Source organism: Pinus tabuliformis, chromosome 4_2, assembly GCF_031772625.1.
Source record: "Pinus tabuliformis cultivar Carrire ecotype Pingquan chromosome 4_2, CPIR1, whole genome shotgun sequence".
Lineage (NCBI taxonomy): Eukaryota > Viridiplantae > Streptophyta > Pinopsida > Pinales > Pinaceae > Pinus > Pinus tabuliformis.
This window is the reverse complement of record NC_142304.1, coordinates 506,961,360-506,979,363: the sequence shown is the minus strand read 5'-3', so window position 1 is coordinate 506,979,363 and position 18,004 is coordinate 506,961,360. Positions and strand designations below refer to the sequence as shown.

At 43.7% G+C, this 18,004-nt stretch overlaps 1 protein-coding gene across 3 annotated transcripts in view; it reads right to left on the bottom strand.

Moving 5' to 3' along the window:
* TRANS11 (translocase 11) overlaps positions 1-18,004 on the bottom strand; it is a 361,659-nt gene that overhangs the window by 275,759 nt on the left and 67,896 nt on the right. The window lies entirely within an intron of this gene.

The following is an 18,004-nucleotide window of genomic DNA, read 5'->3' as shown; positions in this document are numbered from 1 at the left end:
GGCTTTTAGGATCACCTCTCATCCTATCATTGATCCATTCAATTTCGTGATCCTTATTATAACAGGTCTCCTCCCATCGGTGAAAGTTCGTAAAGAGTAGGGAGCCTTAGTCGAGGTGACAGTGGGCTATTGCTCCATTACTGCCCTTGACCTAGTGATAGCCCTTCAAGGATCCCCTTTTAGGACCCCTACTAGTTTGAGCGGTAACATGACCTACAAGCATAATCGCACCCATAGGCCTTCTTTTGTACAGTTGAGAGGCTACAACTGCCCCCTTAAGCTTGCTTCCATGCAGTTGGGGCTTAGAGTAAAGGAAACCCTTTCTTCTCAAACCAAAACTTGTTGCATACTATCAACATCAGATATTTAGTCAAAAATATTATTTCAACGATAAAGAATCTTATATACATATAATGCAAATGATAATAGGTGTACAGATCTTATGGAGAGTTTCTCCCTCTTAATGAGTAGCCCCATCAGCCATAAGTCATCAACCTATCTATAATATTGTCATGCATCAGTAGAACTGTTAGATCACAAAATCAAGCTATATCATGTTCTAAAACATATATCCATCATGGTCATAACATGTCAGCATCAGCTACCTCATCATCACATCAAACTTTCATCAAGGGTTAGAGTCATATGATTAGGGCAGCTAACAAGTGTATTATCATACCATATGATTAGGGCAAATAACAAGTGTATTATCATACTTCAAGGATTATGATCACTTCATCACTTCTTTATCATTAACCATCAAGTCAGGGCATCCAATTTTACCACATGTCATAATTACCAAGCTAACCAAGGTCAACAAGAAGATCCTGAATATCAATCTTATTGTTACACTTTTATCATCAAGGTTGTCATGCTTATCACAAGCATTATCAATAGTATCAAGCTACCATATATAAGAATCAATGAGTCAGCCTTCTATATGCATGTCTATAATGAAAGATGCATGCCAAAGATAAAGTATATCAAAAAATCAATGTAGCTTTACCATGACTAGAATGTAAGATACTTATCCAATACCAAGTGCACCATCTCATCATAAATACTGTGAATCAAACTTACTTTCATATGCATGCATGAGCCATTTGTGAAGGAGATATACTCATCATACCTTAGGGCTTACCTTGCCATCCAATATTGCAGTTGAAACATAACATTGAAACAATACATCATATATACCTTGTAGTATTCAGATATCTATGCACCCTCTTATTTGACATTGGTAGCGGGAGCACTTTGTCAACTTCTTTGTCATGGGAAACTATAGCTCTTCTCTTCCTGCACTAGCCATATTTTCCTGCATCTCAGATGATCCTCAAGAAGGATCCACTTATCACATCTCATCAAGAGGTTAGAGGTATCCAAATACTCACATATACATGTAGGAAGTATAAGTAATAATCAAAACAATAATCAGATCAGTAAGTCTAAACAAAAGTAAGGACATAAAGGAGCACCATAAATCGAAAAGTACTTATCTTCAATGAGAGGAGATCATCTCCCTCTTGAACCAGCCTTCAAGAGTCATGACTATCCATCAACCACATAATATTATTGCCTTCTTCATCAATAATGAAGGCCTAATTGAGACTATCCCATCTAGGGCTTCACAAGAGTTTTGAACATCTTCACATTGATCATGAAAGGGTTTCTAGATTGCATATCTCAAATCTTTGCCATAAACTAGGGTTTCTTCCAAACCCTGACCTCATAGTATCCATCAAACCATAATACACAAATTTCCTAGGGTTTCCTTCAAACCCTAACATTCTTTTAGGTCTCCTCCATCTTCTTTTGCTTCCATCAAAGGTGTCTCCATAGGGGTGATCTTCAATGACTTTTCTTCAGCCCAACTCTGAAACCATGTTAATTTTTCGTAGGGCTATATTGTTCTTTGCTTTGATAATTGTATTTCATTATTTACATATTAAATTCACCCCACAGCATCATTAGAATATTCAGATTTATACCATTATGCAGTAACATATGCAACTATGTAGAAAGAACAATATCGTTATCAATGCAGCGAAACCTAAAGGAACAATAGAAGAAAAAGCATTCACACATAGAGACACCAGGATTGGTCAGAGACCAAGGCAAAACCCATTATCGGGAAAACCCTTTCAAATTTTTCTTCTTATTAGATTGTCATTGAATGATTCAGCAAAAGAGAGTACAATGATCCATATCTTCATCCATACAGCTATCCAGCAAAATCGACTAAACAATATCCATGAAATGAACCCAACAATGTGCATACTCAAAGCCCTGATTTAGAACCCTGTAATGAACTATCATTGTCTGCGGTCAACTGCCAAACACTGCGGTCAACAAGCGAAAACTTCGGAAAAACTATATCCTAGACTCCAGTCGCATGGAGAGAGTGTCATGCATGCGACTAAAACACTCTAGACACATGCATAGACCTGCATGCCAGCGACTACAGTTGAAACTTGCCTTTGACAAGCCTACGATTGAGATCCAAAACCCTAGAAACATGTTCGAACTTCGGACCCTATAATCTCAGACTTGTGCCAACCAATCTCCATGAACTTGCCTCAGACCTGTGTGAGCCAAACCATAGAAGAGAATGGAAGAATGTCCCATGATGATGTCCAAATGAGGTTGAGGTCACTTCTATTTATAGCCTTCCAAGGGTGTCCAATTTGCTTTTGGGCCGACCTGATCAAATATGCACATGTGGGCTTTTAATTCAAAAAATACAATTTCCCTTATCCAAATTGAGCGCTTCAATAGTCAAAATTGGTCCTCTCAAAAAGAGGAATCTCATCCAATGGTTGGAATTTGTCACTGTGCTTCCAAATTAACACTTTTGTGAGATAACAAGCATGCAAAGGGTTTGGGACCACAAGAGAGACCAAGTGGATCCAAGCAAGGCCTAGGGTTTATGACATTTCAAGGAAAATAAGAAGCCTAGGTCAGGCAAGGGCAGTGAAGGTCCAAAAGAGATTAACTTCCAATGAGTTTTCAAGCACAATAGACCCTTGATTCTACCCCTGTCTAGAAGGAACCTAGACAAATTCGGCCTTATAGCTAAGGCTTGGTTTATCTCCTAATCCAACCACGGGATTGGCCTCAAAATTTGAGGGATTCTAGGAGACTCACCAATGCAGCTGCTTGCCAATTTGTTCAGGAAGAGGCCCACTCTATAGGTTTCGCAAGGAGCCCTAGGGAACTTCTAGGGTTAGGGCAAAATCGAAAAAGAAAAAGAAAAAAAGGGTGAAAAGAAAGAAATTTTAGGTGATCAGCCCGGATTAAGACCAGTGCATATACCATTAGGAGAATGGAGTCATGGGTGTTAATAGTAGGTTAAATTGACCTTCAAGGAGGCTAAAAGAGGAAGCCCTGTTGATTTGGGTTAGCATCGGATGTGCTCTAGCAACGAAAATTGGTGGAGAGGCTAAGGCACATGAGATTTCGAATACCCAGAAAGGGTTTGGGCAGATTCTAAACAGTTTGGGAGATATTAAAATAATTAATATTTTTAATGGAGTCCCTAAGTCTAAACGTAGGGAAAATTAAATATTAACGTGAATTAATATAAAATTGTGTTAGAATGGTCCAAAAGTCATGGATCAAGCCAGATCTAATCTTAGCCATTGATTAGGGACTTAATCTCGACCGTTGATTTGTCAATGAGAAAAGTATAAGAGGAGGCTTGAGGGTCACTTGGAGAACACACCAAGAGATCAAGATTTCGACTTTCTGGGGATGGTTTGCTGAGAAAGTTGAGAGAGTGATCAGAGTTGCAGCTGAGGGGCAATGAATACAAAAGCAAAGAGGCAGAGATAGCACCGGGAGGATCAGCGCAGTAGCCAGGGAGAGGGACACGGAACCAACCAAGGGTTCACGCAGAGCCAGCGAGGGCTCACGCAGAGCCAGCCAGGAGCTACACAGTGCCTCAGAGGGCCAGCGTGAGTGATGCAGAGGGCCAGAGGACTGATGCAGTGCCTCCAGAGGTTGACGCAGGCAAAGTCAAAGTGACGTTGGGCTAACGTTGGGCCAGAGAGAGCTGACGCAATCCCTAGAGGCTGACGTTGGGGTTTCGTGGGGCAAATTGGAGTTGTGGATCTGCCGGAGTATTTATCCGGGGTTTCAGTCGGAATATCTACTTCCGAGTAGAGAGGTACTACTACCGAGATTTTTCTTTGTTGGGTGAGCCGGATTTGGCACAGATTGTATTCTGAAACTGCTTAACAAATCAAACCCTCAGATAGTTGCAACGGTTTTCCCGAATTGTATTTTTCCAGGGACATTAGTCCAAAAACAACGATGTCACTTGTGTGCTTGTTTCTGTTTCCTTCACTTGATGATCTGTAATGTGTTGAGCATGTACATGTATTTATTTACAGTATTTACATGGTAAATAACTTGTTAATTAACAGAACAAGTAGGTAGGAATAAATCAGTAAAATACATGAAGGATTTCTAACATATAGACTTAGAAATTCCAACATGGTATCAGAGCGTGGTTGCAGATCACAGGAGAACTGAGGACATCATCCGAGTAGAGCAGCAACAACAGAAAACAGTTGTCCCGAGTGACAGAAGTTGTTCCTAGCAGAGAAGCAGCAAGGAAGGGGTGACGCAGTGCCTGCGTCATCAAGTTCGAGCCAAGAAGAGGCAGCGCAAAGGCTAAGGGAGGCAAAGACAGGCTCACGCAGAGCCACGCAAAGGCCAGGAGGGCTAACGTAGTTGGCTGAGGAAGTTGATTTGCCAGTGTTGGGATTGCGCAAAGCCTAGGAGCTCTAACCTTCAGTTTGTTGGGGTTTAGGAGGTTGTGGGTAAGTTGCAGAGTGGAGTTGGTGGGGTACTGTAGTCAGAACAGTACCTAACAGGGCAAGGCCAAGGAGGAGGGAGTTGCTATCAAGGATTTCTAGCCAAGAAATCCGGATCAGTGGTGCAGTTGCACTAACGATCGGAGTGGGGGCATCTCGACATTGGCAGAAGGGTTTCCAGGAGGGAAATCGAGGCTCAGAGGGAGTCACACCAAGAACTTCCAGGAGGGAAGCAAAGGAGCAGCAAGATGGCAGTGAACGGGGTAAGAGACCAGGACAGACTGGACAGAGCCTCAAACTTCGTAGTCTGGAAGGCCAAAATCCTATCTGTTCTAGACAGAAATCGTGTCAAGCACTTCGCCTTGAGGACAATAGCTATCCCATTTGACCCAACTAATAACGACAAGTACGAGGAGGCAATGGCGAGGGCCAAGAGCATCATTCTTGATGGGGTCAAGGACCATGTAGTACCACATATTGCCAAAAAGGACACAGCAAATGAGATGTGGGAGGCCCTAAAGAAATTGTACCAGCATACTTCTATGCAGAGAAGGATGTTACTAGAAAATCAGCTGCGATCATACCAGATGCAAAAGGGAGAACAGATCGACCCCTTCCTCAGTCAATTGAAGGAGATCCGGGATCAGCTGACTTCCATAGGGGCCACGCCGGATTAAGAATTGATGGTGAGAACAGCCCTGAACACAGTCTCAAAAGACTGGGAGGTGTTTGTCTAGAGCATATTGGGCAGCGCGACCCTTCCAGATTGGGAGGAAATGTGGGTGGCTCTTCGCCAAGAAGAGATCAGAAGGCTAAGCAGGGCGGGAAGCAGCAGCAAGGGGATCAGAATCAAGAAGGAGAAAGAGGAGGATGTTGCCCTAGCATCTGAGGGAAAGCAAGAGAAACGGAAGAAGAAGGACCTCTCCTAGGTCGAATGCTTCTACTGTGGGGAACTGGATCATTATGTAACCCAGTGTCCAAGGAAGAAGAGCAAGGGAGAGGCCTCCGAGACCAAGGCTGTGCCAGCAAAGGCAGAGAAGGAAGTGGAGACAGACGATGATTGTGCCATGAGTGCACACACACCACTTGAGTGGAGGTGGGGAGACATCAAGTTGTAGTCAAAGAGACTACGGGCGATGAGGGACAGGATCCTCGAGGTACCCAGCCTCTTGGATTAGACCTTTTCTACAGGAGCCCCGAAGAGGAGTAGCAGTACTGGCGAAAGTCAGTAGAGACGGATGCGGATGGAGCGAGAGAGGTAGCTACAATGCAGGATTCCCAGGACAGCGTGAGGCAGCAGTGCGAGAAGCATAGGAGTGTTGCACCAGTGCAGGATGGCACAGAGAGGTGTGCAACAGTGCGAGATGCATGGAGTAGTTGTAGTGGCGCAGAGGTCAGAAAGGGAGCACTTGTCAGCGACAAAGGGAGTTTCAACATCATGGGTGTCTCTAGCCTTACAAAGATGTCAGAGTTGGGAGATCAGTTACTTACTTCTCAGTCACTGAGTTGCAGTGCAGCAGTTAGCAGTGGCAGTGCTATGGGTAGCACGATGCAACAAGATGAGAGGGTGTTGCCGTACGGATGCAGCAGTGGCAATGGCAAGGCCATGGGTAGCAGTACAGGATGCAGTAGTGCAGGTGATGGGCAGCAGGCCTAGCATCGGCATAGGGACCAATGCCGGATGATCAAAGTGATGCTCAGTGAGGAGTATTACAAGAGCACAGTCCTTGCCAAGAGGGAGTGTTGATTTGGGGTAGCATCGGATGTGCTCTAGCCACGAAAATTGGTGGAGAGGCTAAGGCACATGAGATCTCCAATACCTAGAAAGGGTTTGGGCAGATTCTAAACAGTTTGGGAAATATTAAACTAATTAATATTTTTAATGGAGTTCCTAAAAACTTAGGGAAAATAAAATATTAATGTGAATTAATATAAAACTGTGTTAGAATGGTCCAAAAGTCATGGATCAAGCCAGATCTAATCTTAGCCGTTGATTAGGGACTTAATCTCGGTCATTGATTTGTCAACGAGAAAAGTATAAGAGGAGGCTTGAGGGTCACTTGGAGAACACACCAAGAGATCAAGATTTCGACTTTTTAGGTTGGGTTTGCTAAGAAAGTTGAGAGAGTGATCAGAGTTGTAGCTGAGGGCAATGAATACAGAAGCAGAGAGGTAGAGATAGCATCGGGAGGATCAGCACAGTAGTCGGAGAGAGGGACGCAGAACCAGCCAAGGGTTCACGCAGAGCCAGTCAGGGCTCATGCAGAGCCAGCGAGGAGTTGCGCAGTGCCTCAGAAGGCCAGCGTGAGTGATGTAGAGGGCTAGAGGACTGACGCAGTGCCTCCAGACGCTGACACAGGCCAAGTCGGAGTGACGTTGAGCTAACGCTAGGCCAGAGAGAGCTGACGTAGTCCCTAGAGGCTGACGTTGGGGTTTTGTGGGGCAGATTGGAGCTGTGGAGCTGCCGGAGTATTTATCCGAGGTTTCAGCAGGAATATCTGCTTCCGAGTAGAGAGGTACTACTGCCGATATTTTTCTCTGTTGGGTGAGCTGGATTTGGCACATAATGTATTCTGAAACTGCTTAATAAATCAAACCCTCAGATAGCTGCACCGGTTTTCCCGCATTGGGTTTTTTGGGGACATTAGGCCAAAAACAATGGTGTCACTTGTGTGCTTGTCTCTGTTTCCTTCAGTTGATGATCTGTAATGTGTTGAGCATGTACTTGTATTTATTTCCAGTGTTTACATGGTAAATAACTTGTTAATTAACAACAAGTAGGTAGGAATAAATTAGTAAAGTACATGAAGGATTTCTAACAGATAGACTTCGAAATTCCAACAAGCCCTAACTACCCCTTTCAACAATGACCTTCATTACATTAAGTAATGGAGTTTCATGGACAAATTATAACAATTTTCCACTAGGAACATTCATTTCATATCATCAATGTGTAACGCATGCAAAACTTCTCAAGATCACAATTTCGCACCACAATTTCGCACCATATCAAGTAAATCAGGGCATAAATTTTCACTACGAGAAATAATTCCATGCATTAGACATTTTCATAAAGATATTCAACAAGAAAAGGCACTTACTAGACAATATGAAGTATATCCATCCATCAATAACGCAGTTAGAAGCTCCAAAAATATGAAAATATATCCATACATCAAAGTGCATCCCAAAAACATCCAAATTCTCTCCAAAAATTGCAGGCCGAAATCCTCTAATGAGGCTAGCGAAAATCCAAAGTCTGATGAGGAACTACAAATGAGGTCTCATCAATATATATGAGCCTCTCACAAGTTCAAATGGTCTAATTTAGCCTAATTAGCCCCTAATTAATATTTTAATGTGCAAATAACAACTAAATCGGTGACAAGCCCACCAAATAGCTCCAAAAGATGAATAATAAGTCTCTCAAGAGGGCCAAAATGATAGAACAATAGTTAATAGGGTCGTTGGAAGGCCGAATCAAGTCCCTCATGTACCATAATGAATAGGAGAGCCCCAATAACAATGATAAATGGGTGGCCCCTTAATCTCCAAGCAAACACCCTATGGTGCTCCCAAGTGGCTGTGGGGGCACAAAAAATGACCTCATGGGTCTCCAACTAAATCACGCAAGCTTGTGCTTCATCTATAAGGGTTGGAACGATGCTGCAAGCCCTCCCTTGTCTCCCTAGGTGAGACAAAACCCCATCTAGGCCCTAGATCAACTGCCAAGTGTGTGGTGCAAGTACGTAGCCAACTAGGCAATGTGATCCAAGTACATCATCATCGTCAAATAACTACTAACCAGGACACGAGCAAGCAATAAATGGTGCTAAAGGACCCCATGGTGTGGTTATTTGCTCGTTGTTGTGGTGGAGGCCCATGGCTCTCAACGCACACCCTACAAGTGCCATCATGACCCTCTAGAGGGCTTAGATCCCGTATAGGGAGGCCAAACCCCAAGATGAAGACCCATTTGAAATCCTGTATAAGATCCAATGTGTCTCCTCACCGTCTAGTATAACAATTCATTAGTGCAATTGAGCAAATGAGCTTACAAATCATGGAACCAAGTGGGAACTTCATAGTGGCATGCCCTTCCATTATGGGCTTTAGAATGTACAGGTGTCTCTAGGCTCAAGAAGGAGGTTAATCAAGGACCCTATTAGGTGGTTTCAACATCTAAGGGAGTGACAGGTCCATGGTACATCCATTAGATGGCAAATGTCATATGAAATAATGATAGAACGAAGTAAGGCAACAGGGAAGGCTCCAAGCCACATGCCATGTCACAAGGGTAGCTATAATGAGGGAAGCGCACACTTGGATGTATAGATGTAGGAGGGAGCTGTGAAAATTTCTGAATCTTTACAAACAGAAATCCTACTACAGTCACTGGTTTATCATTTCCTACTTGTTATTTCATTCAACAACTTATTTAATTATAAACAATGATGAAAAACACTACTGCAGACTACACTAACATATTGATCATAAACTGAAACAATATATGAGACAAACACACAAGGGACACTGTTATTTTTGGACAACACGTCCCCGGAAAAACCCAATAAGGGAAAACCGGTGCAGCAGATAGAGGGTTTGTATTATTAAGCAAGCAGAATCTGAGTCCAACAGGTTGCCTCTCACATCAGCTAACCTTTCAAAGAAATCACGGCAACAAGAAATACATGTTGGAATTTCTAAGTCTAACCCGTTAGAAACCCTTCATGTACTTTCTAATTTATTCCCACCTACTTATTCTGTTAATTAACAAGTTATTTACCATGTAAATACTGGAAATAAATACAAGTAGATGCTCAACACATTACAGATCATCAACTGAAGGAAACAAAACAAGCACACAAGTGACACTGTTGTTTTTGGACCAATGTCCCCGGAAAAACCCAATGCGGGAAAACCGGTGCAGCTATCTGAGGGTTTTATTATTATGCAGTTTTTTAATACAATTTGGGTGCCAAATCCGGCTCACCCAACAGAGAAAAATCTCGGCAGTAGTACCTCTCCTTCGAAGACAGATGCTCCGGTTGAAACCCCGAATAAACACTCCAGCAACTCAGCTCCAATTTGCCCCACGAAAAACCCCAGCGTTAGCCTCTAGGGACTATGTTAGCCTCTTCTGCCCTCTGCGTCAACTTTCCCGGCAGTTCCGGCTTCTGCCCTCTGCGTCAACTTGCCCGACAGTTCCTCCTTCTGCCCTCTGCGTCATCTTTCCCGGCAGTTCCGGCTTCTGCCCTTTGCGTCAGCGTTCCCGATAGTTCCGACAGTTCCAGTTGTTCCCAACAGTTCCGGCTTCTACCCTCTGCGTCAGCTTTCCCGGCTGTTCCGGCAGTTCTGGCTTCTGCCCTCTGCGTCAGCTTTCCTGGCAGTTCCGGCTTCTGCCCTCTACATCAGCTTTCCCGGCTGCTGAGCTGATCCTCCCAACAATTCTAGTTGTTCTCGACAATTCTAGCTTCTACCCTCTGCGTCAGCTTTCCTGGCTTCTGCACTAATCCTCCTGGCACTATCTCTGCCTCTTTGCTTCTGTATTCATTGCCCCTCAGCTGCAACTCCAAATCACTCTCAACTTTCTCAGCAAACCCAGCCCCAGAAAGTCGAAATCTTGATCTCTTGGTGTGTTCTCCAAGTGACCCTCAAGCCTCCTCTTATACTTTTCTCGTTGACAAATCAACGGCCGAGATTAAGTCCCTAATCAACGGCTAAGATTAGATCTGGCTTGATCCATGACTTTTGGACCATTCTAACACAGTTTTATATTAATTCACATTAATATTTTAATTTCCCTAAGTTTAGACTTAGGGACTCCATTAAAAATATTAATTATTTTAATATCTCCCAAACTGTTTAGAATTTGCCCAAACCCTTTCTGGGCATTGGAGATATCATGTGTCTTAGCCTCTCCACCAATTTTTGTGGCTAGAGCACATCCGATGCTACCCTAAATCAACAATACATACGAGGGTTTACCTCGTTCTCCAAGTCACAACTGATCCACTAAGTGCCCTGACTCCAACAAACACTGCGAAATCCCAACGCAATCACTACTTGGGCCAGCGTCTTGCCCCTAGGAGACTACGTCACGTCTACAGGATCAATTTGCTGGAGGAAGACTGTTTTCAGCCCTCCTGGCTCAGAACCTCGCTTCTCCGACAAAATCTCGGGCTTTTGACGAATACTTTGCACTGCCACTGCAAAAGACCCTCCTGGTCTGCGTCAGCACTGTGTGATCCCCTTCCTGGGTTGTGTAGACCTTTGTGCTGCCTCTCTAATGATATTGTTGCCTCTCTGCCACGTACTCTTTGGCTCGGAACTCCTTTCCGATCAAAATCTTTGCTTCTGCCCCTCTCACTGCAACTCAGATCACTTGTTCGATTTTCTCAGCAAACCATGCCCCAAAAAAATCGAACTGGCTGATCAACTTGGTGTATCTCCAACTGACCCTCAAGCCTCCTCTTATACTTTTCCTGTTGATGAATCAACGGTCAAGATTAAGTCCCTAATCAACGGCTAAGATTAGAATAGACTTGATCCTCGTCTCTTAGAAGCTTCTCACCCATATTTTTATTAATACCCATTAATATTTTTATTTTCCTAAGTTTAGACTGCAGAACCCCATTAAAAATATTAATTATTTTAATAACTCACAATCCGGGTGGAATTTCTCCAAACGATTTCTGGGTCTTGGAGATCTTATGTATTCTAGCCCCTCCACAAAATTTTGGAGCTAGAGCACATCTGATGCTACCCAAAATCAACACTCCCTCTTAGCGAGGAATGTGTTGTAGCAATACTCCCCAACAGAACCATCACACTGATCCACGGCATCGGTCCTCTGTGTTGTTGATGCTTGGCCTGCTGCCCTTCATCCACTGCACTGCTGCATCCTGTATTGTTACCCATGACACTGCCACTGTCACTGCTACATCTGTACTGCAACTCCCTCTCAATATGCTGCATCATGTTGCCCATAGCACTGCCACTGCTAATTGTTGCACTGCAACTCAGTTGCTGAGAAGTAAGCAACTGAAAAAGCCACCCAAAAGATGACATATTGGTCAGTCTGGATACCTCGTGATGTTGAAGCTACCTCTGCTACTAATCTGTGCTGACCCTTTGTTGCTACTGCACTGCTGCAATCTGCTATGTGCCTCTCGCACTGCTGCAACCTCCACTGCATTGCTTCAAACTCTAGCACTCTAGTTATGCCACTGTTGCTCCATCATCCCTCGCACCCACTGACTCTTGTCATTCTGCTACTGTCATTAAGGGCTCCCATAGCCGTATGTGATCCAAGAGTTTGGTCACCTCAAGGATCCTGCCCCTCATGTATCCCTCCCGACAACAGCTCAATGTCACCCCACCTCTTCTCTAAAGGTGCATGAGCACTCATGGCACAATCCTCATCATCGTCCTCCTTGTCAGCGTTCGTTGGAGCAGTGTTTGCGTCAGAGTTCTCTTCCTCGCCCTTCTTCCGAGGGCATTGAGTGGCGAAATGTCCCAGTTCGCCACATCTGAAGCATCTGACTTTGGATATATCCTTTTTCTTCCTCTTTTATTGCCCTTGCTGTCCCGATGATGCGAGAGTTGCATCCTCCTCCTCCTCCTTGTTGGCTCTGATTCCTTTGTCACTACTTCCCGCCTTGGTTAACCACCTGATCTCTTCCTGTCGAAGAGTTGCCCACATCTCCTCCCAGTTGGGGAGAGAAGCCCTGCCGAAGATGCTCTAGAGTCTAGACAAAGGTCTCCTAGTCTTCAGTCACTACATTTAGGGTAGTCCTGACCATGAACTCAGGATCTGGTGTAGACCCCATGGAAGTCAACTGGTCTCGAATCCCTTGCAATCTGAGAAGGAAGGGATCGATTTCTTCTCCCTTCTGCATCTAATACTGTCTCAGCTGGTTCTCAAGCAACATCTTCCATTGAACAGAAGTTCCCTCATACAAGGTGGTCAAGGCCTCCCACATTTCCCTTGTTTCCTTTTCAGTAATATGCGGGACCACATGATCCTTGACGTCGTCCAAGATCATGCACTTCGCCTTTGCTTGAGCCTCCTCGTATTTCTTGAGAGGATCAGCATCGACCGGAACAGCAACTACTTTCAAGGCATAATCCTTGATGTGATTCTTGTCCAAGACTGCCAGGATCCTGGCCTTCCAGATGACAAAGTTGGATGCTCCATCCAATCTGTCCTAATCCCTCAATGCATTGATTGCCATCTCTGCTCAATCAAGTGTAGAACAGGTTCTCTTCTCCCTCTCTTGCAGTTGCCCCAGCAAGACTCGGATCTGGATTTCTTTGGTGCTAGAAATCCTCTAAGAAACAAGTTCTTTCTAGACTCCCTCTAAGTCCTGATTTCCTTCACGGATATCCTCCCGCCAAATAGTGTCGAAATGTTGATTTTGGGTAGCATCGGATGTGCTCTAGCTCCGAAATTTTGTGGAGGGGCTAGAATACATGAGATCTCCAGAACCTAGAAATCATTTGGAAAAATTCCACACGGATGAGGAGTTATTAAAATAATTAATATTTTTAATGAGTTCCTAAGTCTAAACTTAGGAAAATAAAAATATTAATGTGTATTAATAAAAATATGGGTGAGAAGGTTCTAGGTGACGAGGATCAAGCCTATTTTAATCTTAGCCGTTGATTAGAGATTAGATCACAGTCGCTAATTCATCAACAAGAAAAGTATAGGAGGAGGCTTGAGGATCAGTTGGAGACACACCGAAGAGATCAAAGAGTTCGATTTCTCTAGGGCGAGTTTTGCTAAGAAAATCAAGCTAGTGATCTGAGTTGCAGTGAGGGGAAATTCGGCAAGGGAAATTTAGTCTGAGGCCGAAGAATACATAGCAGAGAGGCAAAGCAGCACCATGAGAGATGGCGTAGTCCCATAGAGGATGACGCAGAGGTCGTAGGGGTTGATGCAAGTGACGCAAAAGCCATAGGGGCTGACGAAAGCCCTTAGAGGCAGCACTGGGGAGATTCTATGGGGCAGAGAGGAAGCAGTTTAGAAAATCAACTTTCTGAGCAAGGGAGGCTCACTGTGGGGGTGACACAGCTCCTAGAGGAGGTGATGCAGTTCCAACACAGAGCTTGGAGCAGCCATCGCTGCCTAGCACTGGGAACAGTCGAGTCATCTGTGGGGTTTGATCATCCAGTTGTTGAATTTTTCGGAATATCTGTCTCCGGATAGAGGTACATCTGCCTGGATTTTTCTCTATTGGGTGAGCCATATCTGGCACCCTAGTTGTATTCAAGAATCTACTTAATGATACAAACCCTCTATATGTTGCACCGTTTTTCCCGCAATGGGTTTTTCCGGGGACGATTGTCCAAAAATAACGGTGTCCCTTGTGTGATTGTCTTAGTGTATTTCAGTTCATGATCTGTATGTATGTGTAGGCTGCAATAGTGTTTTACATCGACGTTTATGTAATTAAATAACTTGTTAATGCAAAGAACATGTAGGAGATGTTAAACCAGTAATTGCAGTAAGGGTTTCTGATGTGTAGATTCAAAAATTTTCACATAGTATCAGAGGGAGGTTGCAGATCATAGGCCACTAAAGACACCAGCCAAGAAATCTGGAGAATTTGCAACAGAAAAGCAGTAATCTTGAGTGACAGCGTTGTTCCAGAGCCAGAGACGCAGAAGGAGGAGTGACGCAGTGTAGAGAAAGTGACGCAGAGGCTCATGCAATGCCTGCATCAGCACTCTGAGCCAGGTGGAGGTGACACAGTCGCTGGGAGGTGCCCACGCAGTAGCTGCGTCAGCCATCAAGGCCAACGCAGAGGCAGAGGGGGGGCAGATCAGGCTCACGCAAAGCCACGTCATCTTTCTGAGCCAGGATGGATTGACGCAGTTGCCCAGGGGAAGCTAATCCAGCCCACGCAATGATTGCGCAGAGCCTGAAGGGGTTAGATTCTTCAAGTTGTCAGGGCTAAGGAAGCTGAGCAGATCTTCGGTTTGAGGAGTTGGTGGGACGTTGTTTATGTTGGTGCAGAACAGTGTCTAAGGAGACTGAACCAAGGTAGAGGGAACCACTGCCTTGACAGATTTCTAGCCAAGAAATCTAGATCCGGGTTGCAGCAGCAAAGGAGGATTGGAGAGGAGAAATTTGACAGTTGATTGAAGGATTTCCGAGAGGGAAATCAAGACTGAGAGGGAGTCTAGAGAGGAGTTGTTCCTTAGAGGATTTCTTGCACCCAAGGAATCCAGATCCAAGTCTTGCTAGATTGAAAGCGGGAGAGGGAGAAGAGAACCAGTGCTATTTTTGAACAGAGATGGCAATGAATGGGTTGAGGAATCAGGACAGATTGGACGGAGCTTCCAATTTTGTCATATGGAAGGCCAGGATCCTGGCAATCCTAGATAAACATCACATCATGGACTATGCCTTGAAAGTGGTTGTTGTTCCAGTTGACGTTGATGTGGCAAAGAAGTATGAGGAGTCCCAGGCAAAGGCCAAGTGCATGATCCTAGACGGGGTCAAAGATCATGTAGTACCACACATCGCTGAGAAGGACATAGCAAGAGAAATGTGGGAGACCCTGACCACCTTGTACTAGGGCTCTTCCGTGCAACGAAAGATGCTATTAGAAAATCAGCTAAGACAATACCAAATGCAAAAAGGAGAGGAGATAGATCCCTTCCTTCTCAGGTTGCAAGGGATTCGCAACCAACTGACCTCCATGGGGTCTACACCAAATCCAGAGTTCATGGTTAGGACTACCCTGAATGTAGTCACCGAGGACTGGGAGACATTTGTCCAAAGTATCTTGGGCAGAGAAACTCTCCCTAGTTGGGAAGAGATGTGGGCAGTGTTGGAGAAAATGTAACTAGGTTCGGTCTTCATAAACGTAATTTTGATATTTGTACTTATTCAAGAAAAGAGAAATTATTTTTGTATTATTTGTCAATGAGTTTCTTGCTCATTGAAAATAGGTCAAGCACATTTTGAAGTGCTTCTAGAGAGTCAAAGTCAAAATGTAATTATGATAAGACCCTTTGAGGGCATGTTACATCATGTAATTCATCATACAAAGTCATGGGAACACCTCCAAGCATGGTCAAATCCTCTCCTAGCAACAACGAAGTCTACAAGCAGCAAAATGATGGGTAAAATTGAATTATAGAGCAAAACTGTAAGTCGGCCTTAAGGACAGTCATGTCGGCTTGAAGAGGAGGGACAAACCTCTATTTATAGAGGTTGTCCACTCCTCAAAAGGACATCAATCTCACTCTGAAATCCGCAAGCAAGAGAGAAGACAAGGGCGAAGACAAGGCAAGAAAAAGGGTTACAAGGACAGCGAAAAAAGGAGGAAGGACAACGAAGGTGCAGACTGTTTTCTAGGGCAGAAAAACAGTCACACGTGCGAAGGAATAAGGACAGTCTGTGGCCAGATCAACAATGAAATTGCAATGACATATTCTTCATGGTTTGGGCTAGCAAATAGGTCTACAAAGCCTCTCTCTCCAGTGAAGAAAGAAGGAAAAGACAGCAAGATCAAGAGGATTGTTCCTAGGGTTTTTGTCCACACATGCGAAGTTTTCAGAAGTCTACTTATGCAAGTTTAACCACAATTGAAGGCAGTACACTTAAAGGTCTCATTTGGATGTGCATCTAAGTCTACAAGGTATCCAAATCGAAGGAGGAAGGCACTATCTATAACGAAGTAAAGAAGCCCTAATATCCTAGGGTTTCCTAACCTAGAAGACAAAGTGTCGGACGAAGTGCCAGAAGATGTGCCAAAAGTGACAGTACAGAAAGAGGAAGGATTTGATTGATGCTTGGAGGATATCCTAGTAAAGGGTTTAGGGTTTGGCAGTTGTTCAAATAAAAAGCTTCAATAAGAGAAATCTTACAAAGGGTTTTCCTCTCAAGAGTGGAGAGGGTTTGTCCCTGGCAGAGAGCCAAATTTTGTGTTCTTGTTATTTTGTTTTGGTAGCAGTTTGATGAAGCACACACATATGCACTAATAAGAATAAGAAGTATAAGCTAACTAGAAAAAGTAAAAAGACTTCACAAATTGTTATCAAGTCACAGAGAATCATCACAACACTACTTTGCCCTAGATTCTCTAACATGGTATCAGAGGTAAGGTGACACATCAAGGAAAGGGCAACTCAAGAACACTCATCAAGGAGAAACATTTACAAAGTTGAAGCATCAAGCCTAGAAGTCTCAAATCACTTCAAGGACAATAAGGGTCTACATTCCATCATTCGCCAAGGAGGTCTACAAACCTAGAAGAAGAGCCTTATATAAAGGCACCTACAAAGAAGAACAGATCTATATCAAGCTACAAGTCTTCAAGCAAACCTCATCACCAAGCAAGTCCACTTGAAGAAGGCAACTTGAAGGACATCAAGATCCAGGGAAGATAAGCCATCAAGATTTCAAGTAGGAAGCAATTCCATTACATCTCAAAATCTATCAAGTATATGTCCCCTTCTAAATATACATCAATGTCTTTTTGCAAGGAAAGCAATAAATTGGTAGGGGCCAATAACTTTCTTGCATGGAAGAAGAGGACTGATCTACTTCTCAGGGAGAATGAACTCCTAGAATATGTCAAAGGGAACATCACTATCCCTGCTAAGGAACAGACTCAAACCTTAGCCAAGTACAATAAGGATGAGACAAGAGCTCAAAGGATTCTGATAGAATCAATCAAGGACTCTCTCATCCCTTATGTCTCCAAGTTTGAGACATTGAAAGAAATTTATGATAAGCTAGTAGAGTTATTCTCGGTATCCACAACCGGTCAAGTAATATCCTTGAGGAATGAATTATACAAGATGAAGATAACAAAGGAAGGAATAGCTCCCTACTTCATGAAAATCTCTTAAATGAGAGATCAACTTCAAGAGCATGGAGAAGTCGTGTCTGACAAAGAGATGACAATTGTTGTACTCAATGCTCTACCTGAGGAGTGGGGAAACTTCACATCTAGCATTTATGCCAAGAAGGAAGCAATCACTCTCAGTGAAATGTGGTCTCTATGCAAAACAAAGGAAACTAGACTTAAGGAAAAAGAAGATGTGGGATCAAAGGAGCAAGCATTTGCTACCATGGCCAAAAGAAGGGGTAAATTTGGCAAAGTTTGGTCCATGAAGAACAAACAACAAAGACATGTCCAAGATCCAATGTCTTGGATGCCAAG